At 48.3% G+C, this 19,385-nt stretch overlaps 1 protein-coding gene across 1 annotated transcript in view; it reads right to left on the reverse strand.

The window, feature by feature from the left end:
• LOC144772314 (uncharacterized) overlaps positions 1-18,564 on the reverse strand; it is a 76,618-nt gene extending 58,054 nt beyond the window's left edge. The window contains exons 1-2 of the mRNA XM_078656545.1: positions 18,418-18,564; positions 5,025-5,099 (exon numbers count right to left, since the gene is read on the reverse strand). The gene's annotated coding sequence lies outside the window, so the exon portion shown is untranslated. The remainder of the gene's footprint in view (positions 1-5,024; positions 5,100-18,417) is intronic.
• Positions 18,565-19,385: the final 821 nt, after the last annotated feature.

The following is a 19,385-nucleotide window of genomic DNA, read 5'->3' on the forward strand; positions in this document are numbered from 1 at the left end:
CCCTCCTCTATCTGGTAACATCGAAAGTGATGCTGACCTTTTCCATACCTGGCTCTCACAAGAAATTACTAAACGGAGCCCTACTAACCGCCATGACAGAATACAGAAAAAAACTAAAAACAACGCTCCCTGGTTCACATCTGACTTAGCCTCCGCACATTTAATCTGCAGGAAAGCCGAGCGTAAATGGCGTCGAACCTATGGCAATGAAGACCGCCGCGATTATATCCTCCAGAGGAAAAACTATCTCTCTGCCATTAAATCGGCCAAGAGGGCGTTCTTCGTAAAAGCCATCAATGAAGCCAGCCAAAAACAAAAAACACTTTTCACGATAGTAAAAACCTTCACCCATCCCAAAACCCTCCAACCTGAAATTCCCCCCTCCCAAGAGTTATGCGACAAGATCTCCGAATATTTTGATGAAAAAATTACCACTATCCAAAAGAGCTTCCCCCCTCCTCAAACGCCCTATGGACTTTCCAATCCAGATCATCCTTGCTCGACAGCTGGCAGCCTTAAAAAATTCACCCCAGTCACCTTGGCCCAAACCAGAGATGCCATTTTTTTGTGCAAATCTGGCTCCCCATCTGACCCGTGCCCCCCAAGATCCTCCACCAAATCATTGATGAGATAAACCCCATCATCAATGACATTATCAACCTGTCTCTCAGTTCTGGATCTGTTCCTCGCCTATGGAAAAGGGGTGTTGTCAAACCGCTTATGAAAAAAGCTAACAAATCCCCAGTGGACTTGACCAATCTCCGTCCTATCACCCTTCTCCCAGCTCTGGGAAAAATAACAGAACAGTTAGTACATAATGAACCTAAATCCTTCCTGGAAACCCACAACCTAGTTCACCCTCAACAATCCGGTTTTCGGCCCAAACATTCAACCGAAACTGCTTTAATTGAACTGACCGACTCCATCAGAACGCTGCAAGATCAAAGGAAGAAGGCCATTCTGATCCTTCTCGACCTCACGGCAGCATTCGACACCATCTCCCACTCCACTCTGATCAACAGATTAATGGATATCGGAATCTCGGGCTCAGTACTATCATGGATCAGATCCTTCCTCAATGACAGGTCCCAAATTGTCGCCCTGGGCCCCTTTCAATCTAAAGTAAAAACAGTCTCCTCCGGAGTGCCCCAGGGGTCCATCCTTAGTCCCCTTCTTTTTAATGTTTATCTCATCCCTCTCCTCACCCTGATTGAATCATTCGGCATAACTGTCACCTCATACGCCGATGATACTCAGTTGATCATCCCCCTAGACGATAACTCCAACAATGCTGAGCTCAATCTCAAACATTGCTTAACTGCTGTATTCCATTGGATGGACTCCAACCACCTCCGCTGTAATTCAAACAAAACAGAGATCCTTCCCATCGGAAAGAACGCCTCTTTCAATCCTGCTCTCTGGTGGCCTGAAAATTCTGACGCCCCCCCCCCCCCCCCCAGACCGTCTCCACCGCTAGAAACCTCGGGGTACTCTTCGACTCTGATCACTCTTTTGACCATCATGCCACGACCACGGCCGGCAGATGCTTCGGCATAATTAAATCCCTCAGAAAGTTTTTTGACTTTCTCCCCTTAGATTCTAGAAAGACGGTAGCAGCAGCCCTCATTCTCTCGCGCATGGACTACTGCAACGGCCTCCTGGCAGGGACCAAGAAGTCCACCCTCTCCAAACTCCAAAGTGTTCTGCATTCTGCTGCCCGTCTGGTCTTAAAACTACCTCGCAAATCCTCAATCTCTGCAGCCCTAAAGACCTTACATTGGCTCCCCCTGCACAAGAGAATACTCTTCAAAATTCTCATCATTGCTTTTCGGGCCTTCAACAAAACAGGCCCTGTTTACCTCAATAGACGCTTCCAACATTACAACCCTAGTCGTCCCCTCCGCTCTGCCCAAGAAAATCTAATGGTCTCTACCAGGTTCAACCTGAAGTCTAAAGGAGGTAAAACCTTAAACTCCCTGGCTATCAAAGCCTGGAACAGCATGCCCAGACACCTAAGACATCAGACTCTTGAGAAACCATTCAGAAAACTTCTCAAAACATGGATTTTCAATCTCCCCGACGAATGGGCCAAAGCTTCCATTTAGCCTCCCCCTTACCCTCTGCGACTTGGACTCAAGGATCACTCAGCGCCATGATGCTCCCTTCGGAGCGAACGCAGCGCTTTATAAATACCCCTCCAAATATCCAAATATCCAAATGCATTCGGAGTGCATACTGAAATGTAAGTAAAACAAGGAGTACCAGCGGCCAGTGGAAGGACACTGACCAAAGGAAGCAGTACTTGGTCCATGTTCCAGGGATGTATACTCAAAGCCCAGGAGGAAGACGAAGGTGAGGAGGAATGTGTAGACCAATAAGAAGTAAACACACAGGAGTGACGTAGGAGCCAACCAATGAGTGGGGGTGGGGTGGGGGGTCAAGCAACAAGGGTGGGAAACACATCAGGGGACAGGCAGATACCACAGAAATGGGGGGTGGAGGGGAGAATGTGTTGCATCGCATCGAAGGTGAACAGCTTTGCAAAGAACACTGACAAAGGCTCGTACCTGTTCTAACCCCGTAGAACTATGAACTACAATCTATGGGGAACTGCCGTTCTGACGTGGCTACGTCAAAAGGAAGCGAGAGAACAAAGACGCTTCCGTGAGTAATAGTCCGGGCCGTTTATTCTGTACCCGGAGCTGCAGCCCTATGAAGAGAGTTCAAGGGTGCAGCTTGCACCACTGATATTTCCTCGGTTGTCCTCCATCCTGGAAAGCCGGAGCCTTGCCTGGTGGCTAGGTTCACAGCGTGTCTGTGTTTTTGACGAAGCTGTGTTTTCCCTGTTGGTTGAGTCGGGGCTCCGACTCTTGCGGGGGGAAAACAAGTGGAGAAGTGAGTGAGGGTGTCTCGTGTCTGGTCTGCGAGCCTCGCTTCCTTTTAGACCAATGGTTCTTCCCTGTTGGCGAGTTGTGTAAAACTCTGCAGGGTAGAACAAACTAACCAGTTGGTATATGCCTCATGGAGTCAATGGGGTAATGTAATTGACGGAAAGTTACCCAAGACGATATTGGGATTATTGTGACAATTTTCAATTCCTTTTGATTATATACTTTGGGCACCATGTCGGATTAGCTACTGTTATTTCAAGTGGCATTTGGGCATTATTTGGAGTGCATAAGACTACTGTTCACCATAACCTAAGTGGAGATAACTAGGGTTGTCTTATTATCTGTTTCTTACAACAGGGGTTGAACGAGCATTCCTGGATTGGCAAGCTCGCGTCCCCTGTTAAGATTTGCCTGAATTATAGCTGGGTATGTTTTCCTCCGCTGCACTTGTACGTAGCATAACCAGTGATTACTGCTGACTAGGTATTGATGTTGTGTTTGCCATCTCTAGATTACATTGGATCTTCATTTCAAGACATAGCAATGTCCTGGAGCTCAGCTTCTTTGTTTTCCTTTACAGGTAATTTAGTGCAGGTTGCGATAAGGGGTGGTAATGTGGTACTTTTTCGTGACTTATGTTTACAACGATATTCCTTGTTATTACAGATCTCCTTCCCTGCTGTTCCCATCCTTTCCTTCCTCCGCTTGATCACTCCATCAAGTCTGTATACATAATCAGACCGTGGGGCTATCAGGAGGTGGACCATATATAGCAACATACGATCCGGAGGATACCGGCACGACAGAATGTAACACCATGGACAGTGGGAGAAGGGCGGTGGTGAAGGAGAGGGACTGTTGAGGCATGCACTAAGAGTGCATGCTGCAAAGTAAATAAAACGAGTACCTGCTGCCAATAGAACAACACTGGCCCAAGGAAGCTTTACTTGGCCCAGGCTCGAGGGCAGGGATGCAGACACAAAGCTCAGGAGGAAGCTGGAGGCGCAGACCAACAGAAAGCAGGGAAACAAGAGTGATGTGGAAGCCGAACAATGGTGAGTAATCGGCGGGCTCAAACCCCTTTTTAATCTTTTTATTTACAATACAAGAGATTTGGCAAGCGATGTGCGGACAAAACCTAAAAATGGACAATTTATATGGTAGCCTGTTTTCTTAGGTCAAGCCTAAAAGACCTATTGTGGGGTTACCAAGGAATTACCTGTGCTAATTGATCGTCTACTGCTTACCATTGGTTACTTTCTCGTCACTCATTTGCCGGCTTCTAACTTGATGGCTGTTCTACTCCTTGTGCTTGTCTCTTTCCTGGAGCATAGCTTCTTTAACATATATCCTTGATTGGCTAGCTTCTATCCTTTCACTACTTCTTTTAATGAACTACTTTTTTTTTAAACTTAAATACTTCATGAGTGTGCTTGCATCTTCCAGCTTTCTCTCTCATTTGCTTCACCCCACCAAACTACCCCCACTTTGTGCTCCATCATGCTTTCTCACTCTGCTGCTACTCCTCTCGTCCTTATGTCGCTTTACCTCATGTGCTGCTTTTCCACTCCCGCGCTACCCACTTTCCGTTGCTTCCCCTGACAAGGTCCTCTGTTGCTACCTACCCTAACTGTCTTTACAAAAAAACAAAATGTTCTACACAAAAAGATAAGGAGGATGAGGAACTGTCCTTTTAAAAATGAAAAAAGCACTGTCCTGCGTCTATTTCTTTCCTGATCCATTTTTGTAAAAAAACAACAACAAAAATAAGTTGTTCATCTGTAGGTATAGTGGAAAAACTGACTATTGCTCACAGAATACTGCTTACAGGGCCAGTCTGAAGATAACCGTTTTGTTTTCTTTTTACAAGCGAGTCTTGGTGGCCTAATAAAGGGCCTTATTCTTGTGATAAAGGTGGGGGCAAGGAGACAAGAGTGCAAAGGAAAAAGAAATAAAGCAGAAGAAAGGATAAAATAGACAGGAGAAATAAAGGAAAAATGTGATACAAGTTTGCATAAAAGTAGAAGAAAAGCTGGAAAACACCATTGGGAAGAACAGCGATCCGTAGGAAGTGGAGAGGAATAGACTTTCGAATAGGTCTGACGGTTTTTTTTGGGATAAAATAGCACTTACTTTTTTGTTTAATCCAAGGGCGGTGGAGTGCACAGCTGGTCTCTAGAGGGCGGAAGGAGTCTGTAGGACTGAAGCCTAAGGAACACAGAAGAAACAATTCAGTGAGATGTTTAAAGACTTTGTCGAGATTAGGAATCTAGACATTTAATCAGTCAGACACCCTTGCATTTGGCCTCTGTTACTGAATCAAACCAAACACGCACTCTAAAGTCTCCCCAAACCCTTACCCCTCAACGTCCATGTACAGTCTGTTTCAAAATGTGTCTGTGGGAGGGGTGAGGGGGGGTGCATGTGTGCATGAGAGAGATTGTGCATTTGCATCTGGCCTGGTTTGTGTCTGTTTCAGACCCGCTTGGGCTGTTACGTTGAGTACAATAAAAGCTTTGGACCCTTCAAGCGGTTCCTCTACATCAGTTTTGATTAAGGGGTGTTTGTGGACCACGCATGTATGCCTGCTTTTGTGCCTCCATCATGTCTCAAGCAGCTTCCCTATATCTTCTTCGATGATGGGATGTCTGTAGTTTATGTCGGTTGGAGGAGGGAGGGCCAGGGGGTAGGGGTATAGAGGGAGGGGGAGGGGTGTACGCATTTGATTCAGTTAAGTTTCATTTTAGCATTAGGATCAAGTCATTTCCTCATTCACCTCATCGTTGGGCATGTATTACAACACTTTTCATACTGCCTTCACAGGACACTACGGATGCTGTTCATGCGACTGTGATGAACAATTTGTTTGAACGCCCTAGCCCCATTTCACAGGGTCAAGCCCTTGCCTTCGCCACTCATGGGGAGGAACCATTCTATTATATTAGCACTGTTGTTAACTAATCTATATTAATTATTTTATTTTTGACACAGCTTGAACACGAGAGGGAGTCTTTGTATGACTCTCCATGTCTGTGCACGTGTCTCTGCGTGATTGCATCTGTGCCTGGTGTCCAGGTTTAGCACTAATGACTGGCAAACCTTTATGGTTTCCAACACGGATGTGTGTCTTTTAATGACAAACTGTACTGTCTTGTGCGTGTACTCTCTAGGATAAGTTGTATTGTTTGTTTACTGTATGTATCCCTCTTATTTATATTCCTTTAATGAATTGTCTATAGATGTTGTTAGTGTTGCCACAGCTAGTATTCAAAATAACGTGTGCGAACTCATCTATGTATTGCGAAGCACTTTTTTAAGCTCATTCATTTGTTTTTATGAATTATCCACTTTGCATTTTCTCTGCATTTGTTTTTAACTATAATAATAAATACTTATTTTCTATTTCTTGTGTTTTGACCTTGGGTCTACTATAGGTTTACCCTTGTGTGTATGGTGAGTGAGGAGTAATATAAGACTATGTGTTTTCAAGTGACATGGATTTCTAGAATCCAAAGGAAGCTTTTCTTTGAAATGGTTAAAGGTACTGCCAGTCAAATTGTCCTGTGCGTCTGGAGGTATTCAGGGACTGGGAAACATATCTTAAGAAAAAATCAAGTAAAGAGACGTTTGAATGATTCAAAGAAACAGTTGGGATGGGGAGAGTCAGTGGCCTTATGGCTAGCTGGTGAACCAGGTTTGAGTCTTGGTGCCAGTGCAACATACTGTGCCTACACAAAATGAATATATGCTTGTGTAAAGTGCTCCGATGCCTTCAGTTCGAGTTCACTCTTTATAAAAGTTGCAACAAAAGTCAGGAGACGGAATAAAGGTATCTGGCCTCCCGGTTCATTTATTGTGCTGTGTGGGGGCATGGCAATGGGAAGGAGGGGGAATAAGTAAAAACAGACAACAGGGGGGAGCAGACGACAGATCCAGTTACAAAAGAAGCATTCAGTAGAGTGGCTCAACAAAAATAAACAAGCATTTGCAATGCAATAGGACTCGCATTTGCGAGAGTTTGAGCTATTGACATTGTAAATGACAAAGCCTTTTATTTTAATAATTAACACATAAATGAAAGGCATTGCTATTTACAATGCCAATAGCTCAAACTCTTGTAAATGCAAGACATATTTCATTTTTTTAAAAGTGCCCGCCATTCTCCTGAGCTGCTTGGAAAGTGAAAGCGCGCATGGCACACTGAATGTTGCAGGAAAGCACGACGTGCCTGCAGTAGGAGAAACTCATTACTTACAGACTGAATAAGACGTACCGTGTAACAACAGAAGTAAACGGACCAGTCCTCATGGGAGTTTACAAATGAAGACAAGTACTAAGGAGGGACTAACAAACCTATTAATGAATCAGAAGCCAGTATTTACAAAGGACAATGACGCACGCCAATGAAAAATATGGACAGAGAGTGGGCTGAGCTTCAACTTCATACTTCAGTACAGCATGCCTCGAGAGAAGCAGCGCATGCGCTGCCCAGGCTCGACCTAAATAAACAGATACTGCAGTAGCTACCTCCTGGGTACATGAAAAGATGCAATAGCAGTGGCCCCATCTAAAGCCTATATAAGAGTAGCTTGGGGTCAAAGTTTACACCAAGCTCCATCATGGTTTACACCATCAGTAAATCTTGACCGTGGAGACAGACGGTTGTTAAGTAGAAACAGGCTCTGCCATAACATGACTGGGTGGCCATTGCAGTGCACTTCAAACACTTTTAATCAAGCAAATATTCACTTTGATCCTTTTTGTCGGGATTCAACAGCAAGACCAAGCGTGGAGAGTGCTCTGAATTGGTAATGGATGGGTCTGTCTAGGTATTCGGAGAAAGGGGTGCAAACGTGTGCAAACAAATCAATGAAAAATGAATTTTAGAAAATGTAAGAGACGTAACTGTGTTTATTCTAGTAACTCTGTCAATCTGCAGGGACTCTTCGTTCCTTATCAACTTTGTACCGCCAGCACCCGGTCGAGTGTGTCCTTCTTCACTGTTTCTGACGACAGCATGCTACAGTAATGCTTTTTCTGACTGTGACATACATTGCATGTAGTCATTGAAACCTAAATAGATATGGCACGAGCTACCTTTGACCCTAATGAGGAAGGCCTTTACTTTTTTTTACGTAGCATGCGGACCGAAAACATTTAACTGTTCCACATACTATTAATAACAAGTCACGTATTGAGGAACTCACCGCGACGCAGCCCGGCTTGGACAGGAAGCCAGGCAACCTGTGTTGGGACGGGGGCGGGGGCGCAAAAAGACAGGAAGCAGACGGGAGCCTACCCCGCGCTCCTGTGCCCATGAAGCCAGCCGGAAGTGAGCGTGTGAGCTAGCGGGGCTCCCGTGCTCGTGAAGAGCCCCGCCTGCTGCTGAGACTGACCCGCTGATGAGGGAGAGAAGGACAACCAGCGTGGTAGGATGTACCTTTACTTTCCAGGAAAAGCAGCGTGTGCCAGGTGATGCGGCAGAGTGACGGAGCCTGTAGCAGCGGAAAGAGCCCGGTGAGTGGGGGGGAGGGGGTGTGTGCGCGTGTGTCTGTGTGTGTGTGTGTGTGTGTCTGTGTGTGTGTGTGTTTGTGTGTGTGTCTGTGTGAGCGCGCGTGTGTCTGTGCGGGCGTCTGTGTCTGTGTGCACATGTGTTAGTGTGTGCGCGCGCGTGTGTGTGTGTACGCGCGCCCTGATCCGATTCCGGCATGCTCTTCAATGGAGCGCGTATTCACACGCGCTATCTGATCCGATTCCGTGCACATCTCCTGTCTCCTTGAAAGCATAGCCGATGACTATAGGTCTCGCAGGCGAGACAGCGCTTCGCGCTGCATCGCCAGGTGTGAGACCTAAAAAGTACCTGGCAAAAGTGTGAGCAGTGTAAGGACACACACAAGTACTTGGGCCATGCTCTAGGCCTCGAGGGGATCGTCACATCCAAGAAGAGGGAGGTGGCCAACGCAGAGGCGGCCAGCAGGAAGCAATCGATTGAGAGTGCCTAAGAAGCTATCCCATGGTAGGTAATGGGCAGCTCTCCAAGCCCACTAACAGTGAACAACATGTCTTGAAGAGACAGTGCATGCACGGTCTAGCCTAGACCTAATGAAAAAGCACCTGTGGTCAACATTGATATATATATATATATATATATATATTTTGATATATATACATATATTAATGATTTAAGCTAGATATTCAATTCCAGATAATAATGTCAGAAGGAAAACCATATCTTAGAGAATACACTGAAACACTAATATCCGAGAAAGAACACTGTTGGGTTAACGGACTGAACATCCGGCCAATATGAAAATAATGTGGGCCAAACACTCCTCAGCTAAATAAGAGTGATAAATGGGATTTTTTTTTTATGCTAGACGACAAGGGTGATGTTTCTTGATAACATGTAACCAATTGGTCATGATTGGTTCCAGGATCCAGATTAAAGAACTTGATTTCTCTTGAGAATAAACACTAAATAGGCTAACCAAGCATTTGAGGTGGATTGTGTTTTGAAAACTATATGATAATCGTGATATTTATTGTTACTATATAGCCACTTGATTGAGAATTGTGCTGGGCTCCTAATATAGGAACCTAGTTTTTCTCAAGAATAAGCAGTGCTAGAATGAAGGGGGATCCATCCGGTAGCTACTATTGAATCAGATTGTGGATCCGCCTGGCCCTAGTGAAACATGCTGAATTTGTTGTGTTTTAATTTGTCAACACAGGGACATTATTTAGCAGCACTCGCACAATCTCTGCTTTCTATTTGGAGAGGCAACGAGTAGGCAGCAAGGGGGCTTTCTTATTTCAGATTCCAGCTGGGCCCAAAACAATGGCTGTCTGTAAAGGGCCATCAGTCTTCCTTTTGTTTGAGTATTATCCTGGCTGAGAGCTATCTTGAGCCTAATTCCTAGACACCAATTCAACAAAGGACAAACAAAAGACTCACAGTTTATCACTTCAGAATTACTTAAGCGTTTGACTTTGTTCAATCCCTGTATATGAGAGATGTGCTTGCCCTGTAAGAATGACAGATGTATTTTTACATTTACACTGGTCTGTATGAATAGCAATTTAAATAGGACTCACTCATTTTTTTTATTAATTCTTTTTTAGCGCTCCTTATCCTAATGTAGCATGTCACAGCGATTTAATCAAAGACAATAAATCATACACGGCTGTAACTCAATGTCAAGGATGGCACATAAGACAATGATGATTTCAATGTGTAGGAGTTACACATTGGCTTTATTGGTAGGGATTTATATGTGGAGAGGATGTGGCCTAGCGGCTAGGGTGCTCAACCTTGAATCTGGAGAACCGGGTTCGGGAGAAACAGTGTCAGGATTTAAAAAGTAAAATAGTGCTTCAGGTTGTCTGTACTAATAAGACTTTATTTCTACCCCAAAAAAGTCTTTTTAGCAACCATATAACAAGAACAATAAAAGATTGAGAGGAAAAAAAAAAGAAGGTCTAAACCTATGCCTTGCAATCTGCATGCAGTTTCTTGATGCAAGTTTATAGCTCACTGTTCTATATTAGAAGGGTTGTAATTTATGATCTGCAAGCAATACAAGGCTCGCTGTGTCAAAAGCAGCAACCCACTTAACTATATTCATAAAATAACAAGCATTGGCTAAGGAAATTGATCTCACCTGTGCAAGAGCTATTGGCTTGTTGTACACCTTGTTGGCTGCTGTTCAGCTTGGCTAAAAGTTAGTGGCATGAGTGGAGTGTCGTAAAGTAGAGTGTTGTAGAATGGAGTAGAGGGTTGTGGAGTGGTGTACAGATGAGCTGCGTAGCATAGAGTGGAGTGAAGGGTCATGAAATGGCGTAGAATGGAGTGGCATATAGCGTTGTGAAAGGAAAAGAGTCAGAGTAGGAGGGCGTAGAGTGGAGCAGAGTTGTGGGGCGGTATAGAGTGTTCTGGAGTGGTGTAGAGCAGTGTGGAGTGGCATATTGGGTGTTGTGTAGAGTAAAGTTGTGTAGAGGAGAGTGGCGTAGAGCAGAGTAGCTTGGCATAGAGTGGTGTGGCATAGAGTAGAGTGTTTTAGAGTGGAGTGGCAGAGTAACAGAGTGGTGTAGAGTATTGTGTCGTAGAATAGAGTGGAGTAAAGTGGCATGGAGTGGAGACAGGTGGGTAGAGCATCATGGAGTGCTGTTGTAGAATGGCATAGAGTGGAGTAGAGTGTTGGAAAGTGGACTGTCAGAGTGGAGTAGAGCATCAGAGTGGAGAGTTGGAGAGTTGTAGAGTGGAGCAGAGAGGCTTAGAGTGAAGTGGAGGAAAGTACAGTGGTGCAGAGTAGATTTACATAGAGTGCTGTGGTGTAAAGCACATTGGTGGAGTAGAATGCTTTGGCATAGAGTAGAGTGGTGCAGAGTAGAGTTGTGTAGAGTGGCGCAGCATAGGGTGCAGTAGCAGTGTGCAGTGTCAGAGAGTAGAATGTTTCCGAATAGAGCAAAGTGGTGTAAAGTGGAGTGGTGTAGAGTGGCATAGAGTGCACTGGTGTAAAATGGGGTTGTGCAGAGTAGAGTTGCCTAGACTGGTTTGGTGTAGAGTTCAGTGCTACATAGTAAAGCAGAGCGCATCAGCATAGAGCAGAGTTGTGCAGAGTAGAGAGGCGTAGCGTGAAGTGTTGAGAGTGCAGGGGTCCATAAATAATAATAAATAATAATTCACATTTGTAAAGCGCACAATCACCCGTAAGGGTCTCTAGGCGCTGGGGGCCGTCGGGAAGATTAAGCAAGCTATTGCCCAGAGTCACATGGTGCTGGGCTAATCTGCCGCCGGAGCCGGGGATCGAACCGTGATCCCCAGATTCCAGCGTCAGTCGCCCTGGCCGCGGCGCCACACCTCTTCCCTATAGTAGAGTGGTGTACAGTGGGTACACCCGCCAACCACGCACGCATCCTGGAGATCATACTGGACTCATCTCTGTCAATGACCCAGCAGGTCAACGCCGTCTCCTCCTCCGGCTTCAACACCCTCCGAATGCTTCGCAATATCTACCGATGGAGCCCCACTGGAACCAGAAGGACGGTCACCCAGGCACCTCGTCACCAGCAGGCTGGACTAAGCCAACGCCCTCTACGCGGGACCCATTGCCAAACTCCAGAAGAGATTTCAACGCATACAGAACACCTCTGCACGCCTCAGCCTCGACATCCCCTACCACAGCCACATCACTGCCCACCTGAGGAACCTTCACTGGTTCCACGTCAACAAGAGGATCACCTTCAAACTCCTCACTGACGCTCACAAAGCACTCCACGACGCCAGACCAACATACCTCAACAAACGACTCACCTTCTACACTTCGCGTCGCTGACCTCGCCCTCACCACCGTTCCACGCATCCACCGAACGACCACCGGTGGCAGATCCTTCTCTCACCCCACCGCCAAGACATGGAACACCCTCCCCATCCACCTAATACAGACCCAGGACCGGGTGACCTTCAGGAGGCTTCGCAAGACCTGGTTGTTCGAACAGTAGCAGCCCCCCGCGCCTTGAGACCCTCATGGGTGAGTAGCGCGCTCTACAAATGTTTGATTGATTGATTGATGTAGAGTAGAATAGAGTGGTAGAGTTCAGTGATGTAGAGTGCAGTGGCATAAAAGGTATTAGTTTTGAGTAACGTGGTGTAGGGTGTATTGGCATAGAGTGCCGTGGTGTAGAGTCGAGTAGAGTGGAACAGAGTGGCCTAGGGTGCAGTGGCATAGAGTAGATTGTTTCAGAGTAGAGTGGCATAGAGTGCAGTGGCAAGGAGTACAGTGCTGTAAAGTGCAGTGGTTCAAAGTAGATTAGAGTGGCTTAGAGTGGCTTGCCGTAGAGTGGAATACAGCAAATTGGCAAAGAGGGTAGTAGAGTGGCACAGCGTGCAGTGGTGCAGAGAAGAGTGGGGTACATTTCAGTGGTGGAGAATAAAGTGTTGCAGAGTAGAGTGGCGTGGAACGATGCAGTGGTGCAGGGTTGAGTGCAGTGGTGTAGAGTGGAGTGATGCAGAGTGGCGGAGAGAGCAGTGGAATGGAGTGGCGTAGAACAGAATGCACTGGCGTGGATGCAGTGGCACAGAGTAGAGTTGCATAGAGCTCAGTGTCAGAGTGCAGTGCTGCAGAATAGACTGTCGTAGAGTGTAGTGGTGTATAGTAGATTGGCGGAGAGTGCATTGGCATAGAATGCAGTGGTGTAGAGTAGTTTGACGTAGACAGCAGTAGCTTAGAGTACAGTGATTAAGAGTATAACAGAGTGGCGTAGAGTGCAGTGATTTAGATTACAAGGGTGTATTGCGCAGTGGTTTAGATAGAAGAGGAACAGAGTGTTGTAGAGCATAGTGGGGTAGAGTGTAGTGGTGCACAGTAAAGTAGAGTGGGGTAGACTGCAGAGGCATAGAGTAGAGTGATGCAGTAAGGAAAAGGAGTAGAGTGAAGTGATGTGGAGTAGAGTGCAGTGACAGTGCAGAGTGGCAAAGAGTGGAGTCCTGCAAAGTAGAGTGCAGTGGTGCAGAGTAAAATGCAATGGGGTAAAATGGAGAATGCATGGTGTGGTAACTCACTGTCATTACAAACAACACATCTTCAATTGCAATGCCATTACATTTTCACAAACATACAGTTTTACTGCTAAAAGTATACAGCGCACAAACGATAATGTGTGGAGATATCATCACCTTCTGTATTGATGGTATTAAAATATTTGTTTCCACCACACTTCAGAATTACAAAATTACCCCCTGTAGCCAGCATGATTGTCACCGAAATCCTCTCACTTTGAAGTAAGAGTAAGAAAAGTAAACACCAAGCTCCCTGGAAGACAAAGCCTGACATTTGCTGTTGAATGCACAGCGAATGCACAGAAAAGGAGCACTCGGACGGATACTGTAAATAAGGTTTGGGCAACCAAAAGGACGAACTCAAGCTGAACAGCCTAAAACAATAAAGCCAGCAAATAGAAAGCAAGAAAATGTGAGTTAGAAAGCAAACAGTAAGCAACGGGTGTATTGCATCCCCAGAGAAGCTTTCTGAATGTCCCATTGTTGTCGTTAGCAAACCAGACAGGAATATATGATTATACCACGATTTCAATTACCACGCATGGCTTTACCACGCGAATTTTACATCGCAATTGGCTTTACCACGCTGGTATTTACAACGTAGGATTTTACTACGCCTAGAAACGTCTTACCTGCACGTCTTTCTCCACGAGCCCTTACTTCCATCCTCCATTGAAACAAGCGTCAAAACACGTATACCAAAATAAAAAAAGGACTGTTTTTTTGACGTACACGGCACGTCTTTGGGGGAGGCTCTTTCCTTTTTCTTTTAAAATTATGTTCGTTTTTTTTTTAAAGTAAACTGCTTGTTATTTTTTTGGGGGGAGACCCCCCCCAGCCCCCCTCTGCCCCCCGCTTGTTATTTTTGGGGGGGGAGACCCCCCCCAGCCCCCCTCTGCCCCCCAAGCCCACGCAGAACGACTCGAAGGAATACCACATCTCCCCCCCAGCCCGTGGTAAAGACGTCGTGGAAGGCACCCTGCGTGGAAGGCACCCTGCGTGGTAAGTGTCACGTGGTAAATGTTAGTAGTGGTAATGCCTTCGTGGTAAATGATGTTTCCCACCAGACAGCTGTGCTGTCTCTTAGGCTTTGACATAAAAATCTGTCATCTGCGTGTCACAGAGTGTGCTATGCAGGAGACACGTTATCGCTCAAGGCTGCAACAGGGTTCAAAACTGCAAATAGAGAAAGCTGAGATCTCTCCAGCCAGTGCATTCATGACCAGAGTTATCTTTTCTAGACGCATATAGCACCATTTCGATGCCCGTGAATGTTGTGTCACAACACAAAGTGGCCAAATACTGAGGTGAGACTGATGCAAAACAAATGTTCCTTACTGCCCAAGTGAAAAGATGCCCAACTGTATCACCCCAAACCCCTTTAAGATTTAAGACTGAATTTCATCAGCATGTTGAGGTCACCCCTGCAGCACCTCTACTGTGGAAATCAAGGACAGAAAAACGGACAAGCCGCTAAGGGAGATGCGCAGTGGGCGTCCTATTATTGTTTGCCTGCCCCATAATGCTCGGGGGTACGGTGAGGCCGCCAGGAGCTTATTAAGAGAAAGCATTTATGGGGGAAGATACAGGCCTGAAATAAGAAGGGCGGAGCCTAATGCAGAGGCTACCACAGTATTTTTGTCCGATGCAAAACAGTTTGTGAGCACCCACGCTGCAGATGATGAAAGGCTGTACCCTCCCCAAGGACAGCATCCTTTCATGACCCACGCTGCAGATGATGAAAGGCTGTCCCCTCCCCAAGGACAGCATCCTTTCATGACCCACGCTGCAGATGATGAAAGGCTGTACCCTCCCCAAGGACAGCATCCTTTCATGACCCACGCTGCAGATGATGAAAGGCTGTCCCCTCCCCAAGGACAGCATCCTTTCATGACCCACGCTGCAGATGATGAAAGGCTGTCCCCTCCCCAAGGACAGCATCCTTTCATGACTCACGCTGCAGATGATGAAAGGCTGTCCCCTCCCCAAGGACAGCATCCTTTCATGACCCACGCTGCAGATGATGAAAGGCTGTCCCCTCCCCAAGGACAGCATCCTTTCATGACCCACGCTGCAGATGATGAAAGGCTGTACCCTCCCCAAGGACAGCATCCTTTCATGACTCACGCTACAGATGATGAAAGGCTGTACCCTCCCCAAGGACAGCATCCTTTCATGACCCATGCTGCAGATGATGAAAGGCTGTCCCCTCCCCAAGGACAGCATCCTTTCATGACCCACGCTGCAGATGATGAAAGGCTGTACCTTCCCCAAGGACAGCATCCTTTCATGACTCACGCTACAGATGATGAAAGGCTGTACCCTCCCCAAGGACAGCATCCTTTCATGACCCATGCTGCAGATGATGAAAGGCTGTCCCCTCCCCAAGGACAGCATCCTTTCATGACTCACGCTACAGATGATGAAAGGCTGTACCCTCCCCAAGGACAGCATATTTTCATGACCCATGCTGCAGATGATGAAAGGCTGTCCCCTCCCCAAGGACAGCATCCTTTCATGACCCACGCTGCAGATGATGAAAGGCTGTCCCCTCCCCAAGGACAGCATCCTTTCATGACTCACGCTGCAGATGATGAAAGGCTGTCCCCTCCCCAAGGACAGCATCCTTTCATGACCCACGCTGCAGATGATGAAAGGCTGTACCCTCCCCAAGGACAGCATCCTTTCATGACCCACGCTGCAGATGATGAAAGGCTGTACCCTCCCCAAGGACAGCATCCTTTCATGACTCACGCTGCAGATGATGAAAGGCTGTACCCTCCCCAAGGACAGCATCCTTTCATGACCCACGCTGCAGATGATGAAAGGCTGTACCCTCCCCAAGGACAGCATCCTTTCATGACCCATGCTGCAGATGATGAAAGGCTGTACCCTCCCCATGGACAGCATCCTTTCATGACCCACGCTGCAGATGATGAAAGGCTGTCCCCTCCCCAAGGAGAGCATCCTTTCATGACCCACGCTGCAGATGATGAAAGGCTGTCCCCTCCCCAAGGACAGCATCCTTTCATGACCCACGCTGCAGATGATGAAAGGCTGTCCCCTCCCAGGGACAGCATCCTTTCATGACCCATGCTGCAGATGATGAAAGGCTGTACCCTCCCCAAGGACAGCATCCTTTCATGACCCAGGCTGCAGATGATGAAAGGCTGTCCCCTCCCCAAGGAGAGCATCCTTTCATGACCCACGCTGCAGATGATGAAAGGCTGTGCCCTCCCCAAGGAGAGCATCCTTTTATGACTGGGCACCTCCTATGCTCACCTCCAACAGAGACCAGGCCAAAACCTGTATGCATCCACTTGCAGGTACAGCACATCTGTTCTCATACTTTGCCCGTACACTGAGGCTCTGCTAAATATTTGCTCTGACATAGATTGGTCAGTCTTTGCCATACAGGCACAATACCAAAACAGTTACAACACAGACAACACTTCTCTCACACACATTGTACCATCCAAGGCATTAGTGTCCCACTACCCATTCATTTTTACTTCAAAATCATTAATAAGTGCAGTGGCACACACAAAAAAAATGTCTGAACCTCGGTGTTTCAAAACACTCCCCATCCATAGTAGCTTTTCCACCCATATCGCACCACAGAAAAGTGCACTGTGCTCTTTTAACATGTGCTTTAAACCTTGTCAGCGTTATCTAGCGCTATATATGTGAAAATAGAACCCCACCCTGGGACAGATAAGGTCCTGCCCTGTCTGCACCAGCAGCAGGGTCTCACTGTGCAGGGAGTCTCTGTGCACAGGCACCTCCTCTGTGAGTCCAAGCTGGGAGGGAGGTGTGAGGCAAAGAGAGGGACGGGAAGGGAGAGGCTGCACAGGAAAGGTGTGAAGGGGAGAGGCTGCACAGGAGAGGTGGAAGGAGAGAGGCTGCACAGGAGAGGGGGGAGGGGAGAGGCTGCCCAGGAGAGGAGGGAGGGGAGAGGCTGCACAGGAGAGGTGGGAAGGGCAGAGGCTGCACAGGAGAGGTGGGAGGGGAGAGGCTGCACAGGAGAGGTGGGAGGGGAGAGGCTGCACAGGAGAGGTGGAAGGAGAGAGGCTGCCCAGGAGAGGAGGGAGGGGAGAGGCTGCCCAGGAGAGGAGGGAGGGGAGAGGCTGCACAGGAGAGGAGGGAGGGGAGAGGCTGCACAGGAGAGGTAGGAAGGGCAGAGGCTGCACAGGAGAGGAGGGAGGGGAGAGGCTGCACAGGAGAGGGGGGAGGGGGAGAGGAGGGAGGGGAGAGGCTGCACAGGAGAGGTGGGAAGGGCAGAGGCTGCACAGGAGAGGAGGGAGGGGAGAGGCTGCACAGGAGAGGTGGGAGGGGAGAGGCTGCACAGGAGAGGTGGAAGGAGAGAGGCTGCACAGGAGAGGGGGAGGGCAGAGGCTGCACAGGAGAGGTGGGAAGGGCAGAGGCTGCACAGGAGAGGTAGGAAGGAGAGAGGCTGCACAGGAGAGGTGGGAGGGGAGAGGCTGCACAGGAGAGGTGGGAGGGGAGAGGCTGCACAGGAGAGAGGAGAGGGGGGAGGCTGCACAGGAGGGGTGGGAGGGGAGAGTCTGCACAGGAGATGAGGGAGGGGAGGGGCTGCACAGGAGAGGTGGGAGGGGAGGGGCTGCACAGGAGAGGTGGGAGGGGAGAGGCTGCACAGGAGAGGTGGGAGGGGAGAGGCTGCACAGGAGAGGAGGGAGGGGGAGAGGCTGCACAGGAGAGGGGAGAGGTGGGAGGGGAGAGGCTGCACAGGAGAGGTCAGAGGTGAAGGGACCGCAGCCCAAAGGGGGGGCCATGGTTTGAAGGGGGGGGTGAAGGGTCCTCAGCCCGGGGGGGGGGGGTTCATGGCTTGAAGGGGGGGGTGAAGGGTCCTCAGCCCGGGGGGGGGGGGGCATGGCTTGAAGGGGGGGGAGGGGGGTGCAGAGTTCAGGTTGTCCTCAGCGGGGGGGGGGGGGGGTCTGTAGACTCTACCTGCGCAGACCCCTGCTCAGAGCCCTCTTCCCCTCGGCCTGGGACGGTGAGGATGACAATCCGAGGCCGGGGGTGACGTCCGGGGTCAGAGGGTGAAGGTCACCGCACAGGCCGAGGATCCTTCCACCCCTACAGCTGCTGGAGCCGAGGAAGAGGCCGGAAGTGACGAGATTCACTGCTGGTGCTGTCTCTACCCTCGGCGACCGGAAGAGGAAGTGATGTACCTGTAGGGCTGAGAGTAACTGAAAGAGAGAATGGACTGAGAAATAACACAGACTACAGTGGCTGGATTCACTGCTGGTGCTGTCTCTGCCCTGCTGACCCGGAAAAGGAAATCACGTGCCTGCAGGGCTGAGAGTAACTGAAAGAGACAACGGACTAAGCAGTAGCACAGACTGCAGTGACCCTGAGCTGCCTCGAGGCTGAAACCAGCTGCGGCCGAAGGAGGAGAAGAGACCGAACCCCCCCCCCCCCCCCCCCTTCCCCCAGGGGAGAGGATGAGGGGGTGAGATTAACACCCCTCAACACTGGAAAATGTGACATAATTTATTGGACTTGGTCCACAAATAATATGAAAAGACCACACGGCAAAAACATATAGGCTGGGCGAGAAGAGAAAAGTTTCTTTATTTTGTAAAATGTTCATGTATTCATGTTTAAGGAAGAACAAGGGCTCGAGTCGGGGCACCACGCGGGTGGACAGCGTATCCCCCACTTATTTTACTGGGAGCTCGATAACTGGAGCAAATGGAACCACACATTCACTCTTTGGCCTCTTTTCGTGACGTCACTTCCTGTCGTGACGTCAGCGCCCCCCCACTTCTTTTTAGGTCTCGCCTGAGCCAATGCGCTTGCGCATTGCTCCGGCGAGATTATAGTAAGCGGAAAAGAAAATCTACCAAAGCGGCTGCGGATCGCATACAGTTCATGTGATCTATGCGCGTGCACGCCAGCCACATAACACACCA

The sequence above is a fragment of the Lissotriton helveticus genome, chromosome 8, assembly GCF_964261635.1.
Source record: "Lissotriton helveticus chromosome 8, aLisHel1.1, whole genome shotgun sequence".
In the NCBI taxonomy this organism is placed as follows: domain Eukaryota; kingdom Metazoa; phylum Chordata; class Amphibia; order Caudata; family Salamandridae; genus Lissotriton; species Lissotriton helveticus.